Genomic DNA, 15,893 nt, shown 5'->3' on the forward strand with positions numbered 1-15,893 from the left:
ATTCTTATTTTTCAATCTTATAATCAAAACTTAACCATTAATTGATAATAGTATCATTATCTTATATATTTTATATATAACAAAATATAACATATTTCTTCTTAAAATTTCAGGAAAAAAATAACATAATAATAAATTAATAGATATGACAAGATCTATAATGCATTGAAAATAAGATTTAGCTTAATACTCATTTTTAGTCTTTTTGAGATGGTCAAGATAATACTTATAATTTATATCCTTGTTTTTCAATCCCACTAACCAACTTTAATCATCTATCCATATTAATATCATCATCTCATCTTTTTCATAACATACTTATTTCAATGTAATAAGTAAGGATGGTCCCTTTGATCATTGGTTTGGTGCTCAATCTTTGTAGGAATAAGGAAAGTGCACAATGGTGTTGACTCGTATGGTAGTTAAGCTATCCGTATCAAAGAGAGGCGGAGTAAATTGTGTGGAGAATATAGTTTCATCGGTTGTCTCGACGCATGACGGTGACTTGATGTAAGACGTACTTCATTACTAATTCGGTAACGTTCACATCATTCAATGTATCCGCTTTTCATCTTTAATTTTTCTAGCTTTGTAGGCCATGCTGTTTTTTAGTTTAGTGGTCCTTTATTTTATCGCCTCTTTCATTAGCTTACTATTTAATTTTTTAGATTATCCTTCATAATGTTGGATTAGACAAGAGTCATATTTGAAAGTAATAAATAAATGGATTGCCACTTTAGTTTAAACTTGTAAAAGTTCTCTCACATAATTCTTTGATTTATTTATTAATTAACAATTACAAGGAAAAATAGATTATGTAATGAATTGATATGATTCTTATAATTAAATAGAATTTTATAGTATTTAATTTTTTTAATAAATTTGTAATAAAATCAATATATTATGAGAAAATTAAGAGTAATCATAGGGAAAGGATAATAAAATTAATTAGAGTATACTAATTAAAATAAGGTAACCACCTACATTCTATTATCATAGCTAAGATTGTTTCTTTTGTTTTATTTGAGGTATGATCTTGGTGGGAAAAAATTATGCATGACATATTTTTCTTTTATTTTTAATTGCAATTCATTATTTAGCTTTATGGGTTGTTGGATGTTACCCATCTCTTTATTTATCGCACTATTGTTTTGTACTTTAAAATAGAGGAAATCGAAGGAAACTAAGATTTAGGGAATTCTTCTAGTGTCATATGACAAATTTGAATCTTGATTTTGGCTTTCTTATTCTTCTTCTCACTATTTATTTGTTTTTTCCTAAGGAAAATTGTGTTTCGTCCACTTTATATACCTATTTATCCATGTAAAGTTATTCCTATGTTGAAATCTACTACTTTATGTTTTGTATTTCTAGATCCTTACTCATCTTGCATCTTATCATCATTGATTTCTACAAATCATTTATTTTTTATTACATTTCCTATTTATCCAACATCAAAATTTGAGGGGGCAAGGAGGTGACTTGGTCTATAAGAATATTTCATATTGTTTCTTCAATTCCAAAACAAAGAACTCTTATCAAGATAATTGAAAGATAAAATAATCAACACTAATGCACAAGTGAACACTAAATTTACGTGGAAAATGCAATGAGAGAAAAACTATAATGAGAATTGTTGATCTTACCACAAGATTGAGAGGAAGTGAATCAATGTTGAAAAAATCTATAAAAAAAATTCATAAACAATTTCAGTTATGTATACTCAACTAACCATTAATGAATTATATTGCAAGGAACACATGAAAATCATTTTTGTACATGGAAAACATGTTTGAAATAAGGGAACAAGCAACAAAGAAGGTAAAGAGGTGAATCTATTTCTTCAAAACTTCAAATTCTTGAAACCTTAATTCGTAAAACCCTAGTTTATTGTCTTACTCAATTAACCATGTATAAATAAATAAACAAAACTCATCCATAACACATATCACAAAGGACTTTTCGTGACTACTAAGAAAAACACCTCAATGGGCCTGAAACCAACAATAAGAATATTCCTCAAGTTAGAAGTATAGCTTATTATAATGGGGAACTTGTTTCCATTTAGAAACACTATCTAGAGCTTGTTTCTTAATTAAAAGGCAGCTACAAACCAAGGGAAAGCTCACTTCCTTACAATTTATGATTAGACAACTCTATGCGCATTTATGAACTCTATGATGCAGAGTGTCTTATAAATCAACCAATTAGTGGGATACATGTTGATCCCTTCAAAATCCATTAAATAAACTCCATAATTAGAGGCATCTTACAAGGTAAAACAAAGCATTTTCCAACATAAAATATCGACCCTTCTCCATTTAGATATCCTAATTTCTATATCTGATTCCATTACTCATTACTTTTAATCCTTAATGTTTCTTTCTAAACCATTTGGAAGAATTGTTCCAAATTAGTAATTCTAAAACATATCCAAAAATTATCCAAAAATAATAAATCCATTGGAATTTATAATCTATGCACTGAGACCAATTTTATCTATCATAAAACAGAAGTAAAAATAGTAACCCTATCTAGGGCATCAAATATATTTCACAAAAGAAATTCAAATAACACCAAACTAATTCCACTATATCCATTTGTGAGTCTAGTTTCCAAATCTGTAAGCCATTTATTTTTTCCATTCATAAATTATTGTATAATATCAAATCTTTGTCTACAACACCATTGAAGGCATTTAAAAACCAGTTTTCACTCAAATCTTCATAACTTTCACAAATCTAAATGAAAATGATTCAAACTAGTTGGAAATGAAAGTTAGTTCACATATATTTTCAATGAATATTATTAGAGGTCCCGAGTCTTGACAAGGTATCCGTACCACATGTTGCAATATGATTGTATTCAGGGAATCTCAAATCTACAAATACCCATTTTCACCAAAATGCCCATAACTTATTCATTTCTTCATAAAACTGAACCAAACCAAAAGCATGAGAAGAAGGATTCATCATACTATCTATCCATTAATATATTACATGGTTTCTAGGCTGTACATGGCCGTACAATGCCTGGAAACAACACTAAAACAAAAAAACCAATCAAAACAACAACAATAGAATGCACCAAAAATGTATCAAAGTATTTCCTCTTCTCAAAATTGATTTGGTTCGACCATACAATGGTATTTATATCCATTTGATAGTTATAAACCTTCCTAACCACCCCCAAGACCAACCATATACCTTTTTACATCATTTTTGTTTTATTAACAACTTTCTCATTGTTGCATTTTACAACTTTTTATGCAACTTTTACATTTTTAACAAAATGGCTTCATACCCTTTACAACTTGACCCAAATACAATATAAATGACTCAAATGTATTTAAATATCTAAAACAAGGAATCTTAACTTTCTCATGTTCTTTTACTTTAGGTGTTCCTACACCATACTCCCAACCTTGAAAAGTTTCCAAGTTTCTTGGAAACATGGAGCCAATAACGTGCAAGAAAAAAATTAGACCAAAAATATTGACCTTCACCTTTGCCTCTTCATGCCTTTTCTCTCATCAACTTACCCTTCAAGGACATAGGACTGTCCTCAAAATCACTTTCTAAAATACTCCTATCGGTGAAGCATCAATGGTTGCAATACAAAGGTTCGATAAATCCACCATTCCTCTTGCTGCTACACAACTAGCAACCCATTGTCATCTTACCCATCCAAGACCCTAGAAGATGCACTACCACCGTCTCTTACTGGTTTCTCTCTTTACACCTTCTATCCAGCTTTATATTGATGGAGACAATATCAAGACCCCTTCTTAGGTCTTCCACACACACACACTTTCTTACAACATCTTTGATAGATAAGAACCCTACAACCAAAACTCATCAACAAAACAAATACCAAATCTCTAAGGTCTTGGTGTGGATTGCCTCCCTCGGCGCTCTACCCACACACTCAAGATCTTCAAGCTCTGATACCAATTTGATCCATAATCTGATCGTCTTCCTATTTGTATATCCAAAGAGCATCACAGTGATCATCAGATACTTCATCCATTACAACAATAGTCTTCTCCTAAAAAAGTATCTCTTGTACTATGTCCTTGTTTTCTTGATCATTTGTATCAACATTTCCATCATCCGGGAAAATCATTTCTTCAATCATACCTATCACCAACTCTCCCTCATCTACAAAAACCTTTTCCTCACAAGGTTCAACAACAACCTCATGTTGTTCACTCTTACTCTCACTCTCTACACCATCATTCATCTGCTGCATGTGCCCTTCCAATGGAATGTGTTTTGCTTCTTGATCTATACCTTCATCAATAGCATCATCTTCATCTGTTGCTTGCTTCAAAAGCAATGCTATCCTCTCCCATTTTGCAATACTCTTATCTAACTCTTCTCTAATATTCTTGTACCTTTCTTCTTCTTGCTTCTTAGCTTCCTCTTCTATCTTCTTTCTTTCTCTTTCTTCTCTCTCCTTTTTATTGCCAATTAATATTTTCATTAGTGAGATCATGAATTTATTTGTCAAGTATAATTGGTTATACAATGAGTTATGTTTGATTGCTTGAGATTTGTTTGGAGTTATCAGTGCATAGAGTTTTGATTGGGCTCATTCATCATTTTGTTGTGTTTTCCACGTCACTCTATAATGACATCTACCCTATGCCTAGTGTGATTCCAATCAAGTTGAATCAACTATCTATTAAAATCCTCTATGCAACCTTTGGATGAGTGAATCAACCCTTAGTATGTTTTCATAACTTCTTTCTAATCAATCACAAGAATCTATGATCAACCAGACAAATATGTTTAGTTGGTAAAATGGAAATGCTTTAAATAGGCTTGTAGGCCTGCATTTTATAGGGATACTTAGCCATTCAATTGCAATGTGAAAGGGAAAGAAGGGAATTTCCAAATATGATTCCACTTATAACCCAAATTAGATTATCTAGGACCCAAAAGAGGAAGGGTGCTAATACTAAATCCAGATTATACAGGGAATGCAATACAAGGAAATGTACTCTTTGGCTCTTTGATAGGGTAACATTAAAAGTGAAATTGAACTAATTGCTTAGGAAACGTAAATCTAGATGTTATGTGAATACAATTAGCCAAATTAAGATGCAAATCTAGGATAACAATGTGAAAGGAAATAAAATATGAAAAACTTGCCTTCAAATGCATAGAGGAAGATGTATTTAAGCTCAAGAACTTTTGGATCTGAACATTTTCTCAACCTTTGACCACGAATATTGAAATAAAATGATGAAAGGGAAAAAAAAACCTAGAAATCTCCTTGGAATCCAAAATTGGAGGACTAGGTTGACTTGGGAAGACATCTTTCCACTAGCTTGATGTTGTCTGGGACTCTAAAACTAATGACTACATAAATCTTGTGAACTGTAGGTTCTGGATCAATCATCTTTTTTCGCTCCCACCTACAAATCAACACAGAAAATAAATAGTTGGGGGTTAGTGTTTGATGAGGGATTACCTTGGTCAATCCTTAAGTTAAGGAATTAATCGTAAATGAGAAATGTAAATATAAATGATTGTAAATACCAAGATAAATGTAATATTGTTGTATTGTAGATTTTGAATTAGGAATGTAGGGTATCTCCACACTTTACAATAGATCTATCATAATTTCATCATGGGGCCATGGATATGAATATGCATCAACAAAGAAGAATATGATTGCTTTAATGTGGATCTCCTCTCTTGATGGAAAATAATACACTAGCTCTTGAAGAGAAAATTCTCACAAATAATTCTTCAATGCTAGATGGAAGTCTCCTTGCTTGAGTGCTTGAAAAAAGGCTTGAATGCAATAGGAAGAAATCTTCACTAGAGAGAAAGAGATTGAATTAGATAATTTTAAAATGAAGCCTCCAACTCTCTTTATATATGATTTTTTGGTTGGGAAAACAATACAAGCTAACTAGATAATAGTCATAAATTAATTAAACACCCAAGGACTTTCAAGCCCTAGACTCTAGAACTGTTAGGGACTAGGTCGACCTAGATCAACCTAGTCTAGGAATATGTCAACCTAAGAGGACTAGGTTGACCTAACCCAAACTAGGTTGACCCAATTCATCTTGGTCCAGGAGGACAAGTCCTTTGTGCCATAGAAAGCCAGGTAAGATGCTAGAAAGATAATGTGGAAATATGGAAGAGAGAAGAGGACAAGATGAACAAGCACATGCATATCCATGGTTCAAAGAAGGAATCATGAAGATGAGGGAACTAAAAGGTATTAAAAGGCAAGTGCTTCCTTTTTAAGATGATACATTTAGCCCCCACTTTAGCGGGAGTATGAGTTTTCTCAAACTCATGGTAAAGTAGATCAAGAGAAAAAGAGAAAACCTTATCATGACTAAGGAAGAAAATAAATCATCAAGTGCCCAATAGACTTGAGTCTTTGTCATGTCTAGAATCATAATAACAGAGATAAGTGCTATAAAAAAAAGGGTGTAGTTTCTTACCCATAAGGTTTGTGTGCCTTATTATGAACCACACAAGGAAAAGGAAAGAACTAGGGGAAAGGTCTTTACAAAAAAGGAGATGGCATTGACTAGTCTAGCAAGTGTGTGTGGCATGCTAGTCAACACATCAAAGATGAACCAAATGGTCTTGCAAGTGTGTGTGGCATGCTAGTCAATCCATCAAGAAATTCAACTTCAAGGGAGCTCCATGTCACTAAAAAGAAGAATCAAAAAGTGATATGGGCATAAGGATTTGTGTGTCCTTGTGGGATCAAAACAAGACCAAACTTCCCAAACTATCAATAGTTTAGAAAAAGTTCCAAAAAGAGACCAAGCCCCTAGGAACTGTACATAGTTGTTGGAAACTAAAAGGAAAATGAAAAAAGAGCGAGGCAAAAAATGAAATAACAATGCATAGATTTTGATATACCTTAGAAATATACCAAGCACTAAAGTTTGAAGTACTCTAAACTATACACAAAGTTAGTATTTATATTCCCTAGAAAAAGGATGAGTAGAGTGTATGCCCCCACATTATTGTGATTGCAAACTCCTTAATGGGAGAAATAGCTTTAACAAAAGTGTACTTGCATCCACAAAAGAATGTTTCCACTATAAGATTTCCCCAAGAGGAGAAACAAGTCAAGGAAAATGAGCCCAACAAAAAGATAAAGCACAAAAGAGATCTACTAACTAAAGGGTCAGTAAGATCATATGAGAACATGTATTGTTATGTCGAGTATGAAAATATCATCATTCTCCAAAGGAAGTAGAGCTACAATGTGTAAAGGAGGAAAAGACACAAAAGAGATACAAAGAAGCATCTTTTTGGGCCAATAACATGGAGACTAAAATAATCAATGCTACCATATCATAAGTGACGAAGAAGATTGTAATCACTTTATCCACTTGAGCTCAACAAGGATTGTCTAAAGAAATCAAAAGACAAACAAGAAAAATATAACACAGGAGAAACCCAACACAAGACCACTAAAAACTACCATGATGGATGGAGTTCACATCAACTGTTTCACATTCCTCCCCTATCATAACCCATTTCTCCTCTATCAAATAAAGTGGATATTGTTGTGCCCCATAAACCTAATTATTATTCAATAATAAAAATATCTTGTCAGTTAGAGAGGGAGTTCATTACACTTTTTCTTTTTTTTGTTGTGGGGGGGTCAGTTACCATTCAAGTTGTGGAGGAAATCAATCAGCAAAAAAAAAAGGGGGAGGAAAACGACAAGCAATTTGGGGAAGGCATCGACAACCAACTAAATCTAGATTCTCTTTTTCTTTGAAAAGAATTGAATTTCATTTTGAGTTGCTTATCATTTCTCTTAAGATTGTTCGAATGTAGGATGAATGTAGAATTTATTATATCATCATGCTATAGGACTGATTGTGTTGGCAAAAACTACAAAGATAAATGTGGTGTTTGAATGGATTCAGCACTTAAAACTAACTACAAGACATCATTTATTTAAAATTTATGTTCTATTGTCATCATAATGGGAATGATGTTGTAATAGGAATAAACCAAACTGAATTTTTTTTGTGTGTTTTTTTGAGTAAGGTTCACAAATTTCCTTCCACAGAAATTTGATAGGGTGAAATGGGGCATTGGCAATTCTGAGTTCTTGGGTACACAAGTCATGGTGTTAAAATAAAACTTCAACCCTCACAGTAAAGGCATCTTTTATGTGCTAAGATGACCATTATTGCTTAGAATTTTGGTCAAAAATAATCCATCACCCTAACTTTGAACAGCCAATAAATCTTTATAGGAAAATAATTAATGAATGGGTCTTGTTGTAGAGAACATTTCTAGACTTTAAAAAAAACCTAACCCATCAGTCTAGGAAATGCACACTCCTATAATTTACTAGAATAGGTAATTGCCATTCCATTAGCAAATTATGGCTTCATGGTGTGTGGTTCATATGTTCATAAGATATATTGTCATTTTTCTCAGATGCTTAGAATCAAGTTGTCCATAGGAGTATGTTTGAGCAAGTTTCAATAAAGAAGCAATGATTGACCTCAATCTTTGTTTTTCTTTGATTTATCAGCTGGTTCACATTTTTGTAAAATAGAAACGATCAATCGAATTGGTTTGATAATTGGGAAGGGAATTATAAAAAAAATTCTTGTGTTATTAGAATGAGTTGTTCTTAATTCTGGGAAGCACTTTTCATTCTTGGGGATAAACATAGAAATGTATTTACTAAGTTTTAGGTTGAATAATGTCAACAACCTTTTGTCTTGGTTAAAAACCTAACCTATACCTTGAAACCAGAAAACCATGAAAATTTTGGAATTTAGGATCCACCTTTGTAAACTAGCAAGGAAGAGCATTAATTCTACCCCTGTCTACTACCATTAATATTGAAGTTATCTGATGAATTAGATTATTGTAAATAGTAGAGGAAATTATTTGTTGATTCAATGCTTGAAAGACTTTTGGTCATAATTAACAAATTGCAACTTCCAAGAAAACTATAGAATACTAATTAATTAGAAAGTTTGAAGATGATTTTTTTAAATCTAATTAAGTTGTTTCATTAGAGATGTTGTTCCACTGTATTTATAACCTATGGAGTTGTTCATTATCCATTAAGGTTGTTTTCATATCTAGCGTCATTGTTATTATCAATGAATTCTTCCATTTGTGGCTCTTTTGGGCCTTAGCAAAATATGTGTAAGGTATTGGTTTTGAGATTTGGACTATTTTATGAATGTTATAACAATTACCTTAACCAAGGAATAGATGAATAGAAGGTTGACCCTATTAGATAGGAACCAAACTTATTTGCACCGCATATAACCTTTGAGTAAATATGTACTCTGTAAATTTGGGAACTGTTCTAAAAAACGTAGATTCTAAGACTTGTTAAATGTTAGTTAACATCCTCAGTACAATCAGCTTTATGTAATACTATAAAGAAGCATAAGGATGTGAGAGCAAGATGTATTATACTGAAGAATGAAACCAAGCATCTTCATAATAAAAATTAAAGATCCTCGTTACTTAATTTTTCACCTTGTGAATCTAAGTTTTATGAGATTAATTCAAAATATGATAACATATTTGGAATAGTAATGGGAAAAGAGTTTCATTGTTACCTATGGGATTAGCTTAATATATGTTATATAACATGTGTCAATAGATATTTGATGGTAGTATGTGTATGCTCCTTTTGAAATTGGACTATTTTTCTTGCTAGAGATGAGCTAAGTTGATGTGATTCATTGATGCATGTTAATGGACTTTATGGTTTTATCCTTGTACGCTGATGGGTATATGCAACTCAATGTTGGATTAATCATGTTATATTTTTTTCTATAAATGTTGGAGATGAGACTGTGATACCAAAGTTATAACAAAGAGAATGTTGTTTTTGTTGTCTTTTTGACTGATTAGTGTTCTTGACATTATTTGTTTAGCACGATCCCATTACTCCTCTAAGTTTTACTTGTTTAGACTATCTCATTGCTAGGCTGGGTATCTTTCATGGCAGGAAAGATTCCTAGGAAGCTTAATAGCTTTGTGGTAGGGTGTTTAAGCACTCCTACAATATTCCCACCCTTGTTGTTCTTAGATAGGTTCTATAACTTCTGTAAAAAGGTTGACATAAATGGTACCTCCAAGTATTTTATGGTTTTTTTTAGACTTGAGAATATATGTATATGTATCATTTTTGTTAAAGTTAATGATAGTTAATCAACTAATGTTGACCAATCAATATTCAAATGACTTTGACTCTCATTGAATTTTTTGCATTTTATGGAGATTGTTGATGTGCCATTGCTTTTGCAGGGGTAGTCTTTACAACCCCCTCCCCCCCATCTTTGTTTGAAATTCTAAGGGAAGCATAGTGACTCACGAGAGGAACCACATCCATAATAGTAGGTATCACAAAGAGTTCTATTGGTGTTTGAAAACATTACCCGTTTCCAATTACCCTGATGAGAACAAAACACATCTAGGGGCAGCTAACTCCCATTTTCAACATGCACATTCAGACACCAGGCCAACTATAAGGCATGCCCCTTCTTCTTCTTTAGGCTCTGCAAAATCTAGGCAGGTGAACCTATAGATTCCTTATATGGTAGCAGTTATCAAAGCATACACTGAATCTATTCAAAGTAAATAAAACCCTTATTTCTCCTAAGAACTCATGAAATAACACAGACCTACAATAGCTAGATGCAGATCTATGAACCTCATAAGCTGAGTGAGGACATTCTATGATAGCTCTTCAACATGAAAAGGGAAAAGTGTTTGATTTTTTATGTTGATTTCAACAACCCTCAGATATGTAGTAGTGAGAAAGTAAGGACCTTGTAGTTGATCAGTGCCTAGTCCATTGGGCAAATTCATGGATCACAAACATACATATGAATATCTGAGACATGTGTGTCTCTTCAGATATAGATCTATCTATTTAGCTTGTAAATAGACATCTATGTTCAGTTTAAAATCTCATTCTTACCTGATAGCCTCCTCAATAAATTTGCAGCCCTGTTGATTTCTATAAAGCATTTACACAATTCCTTGAACTATCAGCAACAATGAAACAACATACAGTCTTAGGGGACTGCAACTATGACCTAAACTCTTTGTTCAGAGATTGTACAAAATTGAAATTCAATGAGAATGGAGACAAGATTCAACTGAAACTTAATCATCTTCTACTCTTTGCATTATTTCCTTGAAAATATACAATCATATGCATGAAATGAAAGACATGAAAAAACCTAACAGATCTAAACTGTCTATATTTATCTTCCTACTGCTATTCATACAAGAAGAATATTTCTGAAGAATGTGGGTGGAATCACAGATTTGGATCCAACAAAGTGGTCTCACAGAATAACTACAAATTCTTTACCAATAGTGGTTTCTCAGTAACAAAAAATTGAAACTGGAACCAAAAACTGGAAACAAGAAAGAAAGATATAGAAGAGAAAGGATTCTCGAATCTATTCTGAAGACGACAAGTGTCCACTTGAAATTCAATCCTGTCCAACTGAGTAACCTCTTTCTTCTTTCATCCCATTTGATCTAATTTTTTTTATCATTATCTGTAACTGATTTGCAAAACATCTCTTCTTAATGATGAAAAACTCTTTGGGTCACCAAAATATCTGATTGCCCCATGAAAATGTCAGTGAAAATGAATTTTTACTAAGTAAATCTGAACCAATTTGACCCTAACTGCATTTCCATTTCCTTTTATCTATATTCAGCTCATTACCTTAACAAAAAATCAAATCTGAACTTCCTGATCTGAAAATGGTTGCAATCTGGGAACCTGGAAGAAAACCTCATGTAGCTTGAACTAGCTACTACTTGTACAAAAACCGACTTTGGAATCGTAAAGCTCGTCTTTTCCTGGTTCCGACGGTATATTGGAGTGCACATCTAGCTTATCAAAAACCCACTAAATCTTCGTTTAAAAATTGCCCCTCTGGTTTAAAGTTTAGGCTTGCACTGAAGCCATTTTCAAAAATTTAAAAGTTTCTAAATTTTAAACTTTAGAAAAAAGCCTCATTTGAACTTTAAAAAAAAATGCACGTCAACTATTTTTATAAAAATAATAATAAAATATTTTTTTTAAATTCTTTAATATTTTCCCTCTCCTTCAATCTGGGTCAACCTTGGTTTGACTATGCCATGTGTCACTTGCTGATTGGCCTGCCTGATTTGCACCATCCGCCATGTGTCATCTTCTCGCTAACTCGCTATGTTAATTTTCGTGCATCTTCCGCTTGGCAAGTAAGCGAGGACCGCTGGATGTGCCACATGGCACAATTTCATTGCAACCGATTTGATCATGCCATATCACCTCTTGCTCGCTACCACTTGTCATGATCTGATTCGCTAATGGCATTTTGGATCTCACTGGATTTTGATTTTTTTTCGAAAACCTCACCACTTTGCTAGCCGGAGTCACCAAGATTTTTCGGCTAGCGAGGTAGCAACTAGCCGAATTTTCTACCTTTTTTGATTGCCTAGGATGCTGACGTCATCATTTTTGGACTGTGTTTTCGGTTAAAATTTTATCTCTTAGACCCTACTGACATCACCACATAGTTGTCTGGGACTCGCGTGCATCATGGCTTCCAAAAGCCTATTTCTCAATTCATATTACATTAGGCGTGCTTTACTATTTAAAGACCAAAGACTCCTTCCTCATGGAAAATGTGGGATATCGGTTTTCATCTATTAATGGCATCTAACCTACGGCTTCTATCTTAATTTGCTTCCTTCCTTATTTGGCATGGAGTTTCTTTGTTTGCTGGGGCAGCTTGTACCATGGACGTCCTCCTTCTTTTGCAGAATGCCTTCAAAACAAGGCGTCTTCCTTTTTAAAGGTGTGATTGATGCTTTGAATGCATGTGTTCTATTTTGAAAACACTGTTCCTCCTCTGAATGCGTGACCTGTTCCTTCTAAAACCAACGTGGGCATCCTTTTATTTGCATGCGTTGACTAAAGCTGCTCCTTTCATGGCATGGATGGCTCCTTGGTTTGGTGGCGCCTCCTCTTATCATGGTGTCGATCGGATTTTGATGTTTATGTGGCCTCTGTTCTTGGACATGGGTAATCCTCTCTTCAGTGGCTTGATGTTAATGCATGATAGTTTTTTTTATTGGCAGCTTTCTCACTTAAAACGTGAGGCTCCCTCCTCTTAGATTAGCAGCTTTGTTTGAACAGTGTCTGATCTCTTTTCAATGAGACATTACTTCTTAAAAAATTGCAGACTCCCTCTTCCTTTTTTGCTTGTCATTTTCTTTAGTGCCAGCACCACGTTCATTGCCAGCAAGGTCAATAAAAGACATCTTCCCATCCGTTTTGGCCCCTTTCATCTCATTGCCACTACTATTTTTTTTATAACCAGTTGTACTATAGCGTGAGAGTTTATCTTGAAACGTAGCTCCCTTTTCAATGATAGTTGGCTCCTTTTTAGCGTTGACTCCTTTACAGATGGCTTCCTTACTTTTAAAAAATGTATGTCCTACTGCCTCATTTGTGTTTAGTCTCTTTTTAATGATGGTGTCTCCCCTGATGCTTTGGACACAGGCTTTCAATTTAACTCTGCCTTTGTCTTGCACATTTCCTTGCGTAGATCTTTGACTTCTATGAAAATCGGCAGTCTCACTCTATTCTCAGCGTGAGCTGCTGCTATTAATGCGAGCTCCTTCATTTTTTGAGTGCCTTTGTTTTATTTTATGCAATGCTCTCGATTTCTACTCGTTGTGTTCCTTTTCTAGAAAGATCCTGCACAAGGTACCAAGTTGCATGCGAACAAGAGCCATGAATGGGCTTATGTAAAAACAAGTCACAAGGAACCAATTCTCTCTTCAAGTACTCCAATTCTACACTGGGAGTGTTTGCATTGGCTAGCCATACAACGTTACAGATAGGCATCTTTCTCTGTTTAGATTCCTCAGTATCTAGACCATAATGATCTAGAGAGAGTTTTTTTACACCATAATCAAGGAATGTGTCAACTTGATGTCCTCCTAAGTTCGTATCATCCGTGTAAGGATTACTCAATAGGCTCTTTGGAAAAATGAAGTCAGAAGTATTAGAAGCCCTCAAACTCTGGACAAGAGCCTCTTGTTTGAGGTTTTCAAGTGTTGGGATGAAATCCCACCATCCATTTACCATCAAAACCTGTACACATCTATGCTCCAGCCAATTCTTTATAATCAATTTGATTGCCTCTCCATTCAATGCAAGAACTGCATAGACAGTTTCTTTAAGAGTAGGCCTTTGCAAATGGACGTCGGAAGTGCTATGACTCATTGGAGATTTCCATCCTAGTTGCCAATCTTGAATTTTAAGTTTTTTACTTAAATCACTTCTAGCACACAAAGAAACTCCACCAAGAACATGTGTACCTAATGACTGTGTGTGGCCAGCAGGCTCAACTGTTACTTTTTGCAATTGATGAAATGCTTCCTCCTACCATCTTCTCCAGGAGACCATAGACACTTTAAAATATGCTAATCTGACTTGGGGTGAGCTAGATAGGATAAACCCTTCAGGATTTAATTCTAAACTTCTCAAGTGTGGCTAGTCTTTTCTAGAACACCAACACCCTAATATACTTTATTAGTCTGATACCATTTAGTCAGGCCCCAAAGTGGGTCCGGCTAAAAATTTTCATTTTTGAACAACTAAATCGTCAAATTGATCTATTCACCACCTGATATTTACTGAAAACAAATTTTAACCGTTGATTGATCAATTCGAGTTCATTTTACCACTTAACTGCAAATTGTCAAATTTGGTGTCAGAAGGCCTGTTGACTGCCTTTAAAAACTGACCCAGATAACTGACTAGGCTCTGAAAACTGACACACTAACTCTTTCCTCCGCACTCTTGTACCTTGTCAAATCTCATCTCATGATGAATTCAAGGTCGAAAGATATTCACTGACAAAGTGACCCTTTTAGAATTACCTGAGTAAACACGTTAGAAAACAACAAACTAGGTTTGGATCTGGCTCGAAAAACTAGGCAAACGAGCATGTGAGTTAATGAAAACTAGGGTGTTAAAACTCTGTCACGAGGTGAGTATGACTATGCAATTTTGGCTCATGACAAATAACTGGTAGCAAATGGCGGACATTCAAAGTAGGCTACCTGGATTTGCAAGACAAAGGACATCAGTAAAATATCATTTTTTGTAAATGGAATGACCCTGGTAAAGTGTGAAGACGGATTCATCAAGTTCTAAAAATTGGCACACTTGTAATATTTTCTGTATATAACATAGGGAAATAAACCATTTGATCTCACCTATCATGGATCAGGAGATATGATGTCATGAACAGGGGTTCCAATCAATCTACAAATGCTAACACCAGTAAAAAGTTAGAAATTCCATTTGGAATCGCATTTGAAAACTGATCAAACGGATTCGTCAAGGGCTGAAACTTGAAACATGACAATTCTATGACGTCTAAAATGCAACGCAAAAGGAATTTCAACATTTAGGTCAACTGGTCAAAAGTTACAACACGTCAAATAGGGCTTCCCAAAATTTTGAATATTTTGCAAAAACATGAAAATAGTAACTGACCAACTTCGAGGGATTCAAAACCTAGTCAAACAGACTCGAAATGACTCAAAATTTGAAACATAGTTTCTTAGTTATGGATACTAGACACTCCCAAAGTGGCAAGTCATGACACATTTCTAGGTGCGAGATATTTAGATGCAAACACAGCCTCCTTTCGTTGTTTGACACAGGTGAAAAAGCAAGATTGACAATTGTTCAAAACAGGACTTCGCCAAATAGCTCAGAATGATGATTTGACCTCATGGAATAGGTAGACAGGCTGAATGGAAGGTGTTAGAAACATTATACACCATTTATGCGTTAACTCAACAGCAAGGTAC

The sequence above is a fragment of the Cupressus sempervirens genome, chromosome 7 (assembly GCF_028749045.1).
Source record: "Cupressus sempervirens isolate cs-2001-9-10 chromosome 7, ASM2874904v1, whole genome shotgun sequence".
In the NCBI taxonomy this organism is placed as follows: domain Eukaryota; kingdom Viridiplantae; phylum Streptophyta; class Pinopsida; order Cupressales; family Cupressaceae; genus Cupressus; species Cupressus sempervirens.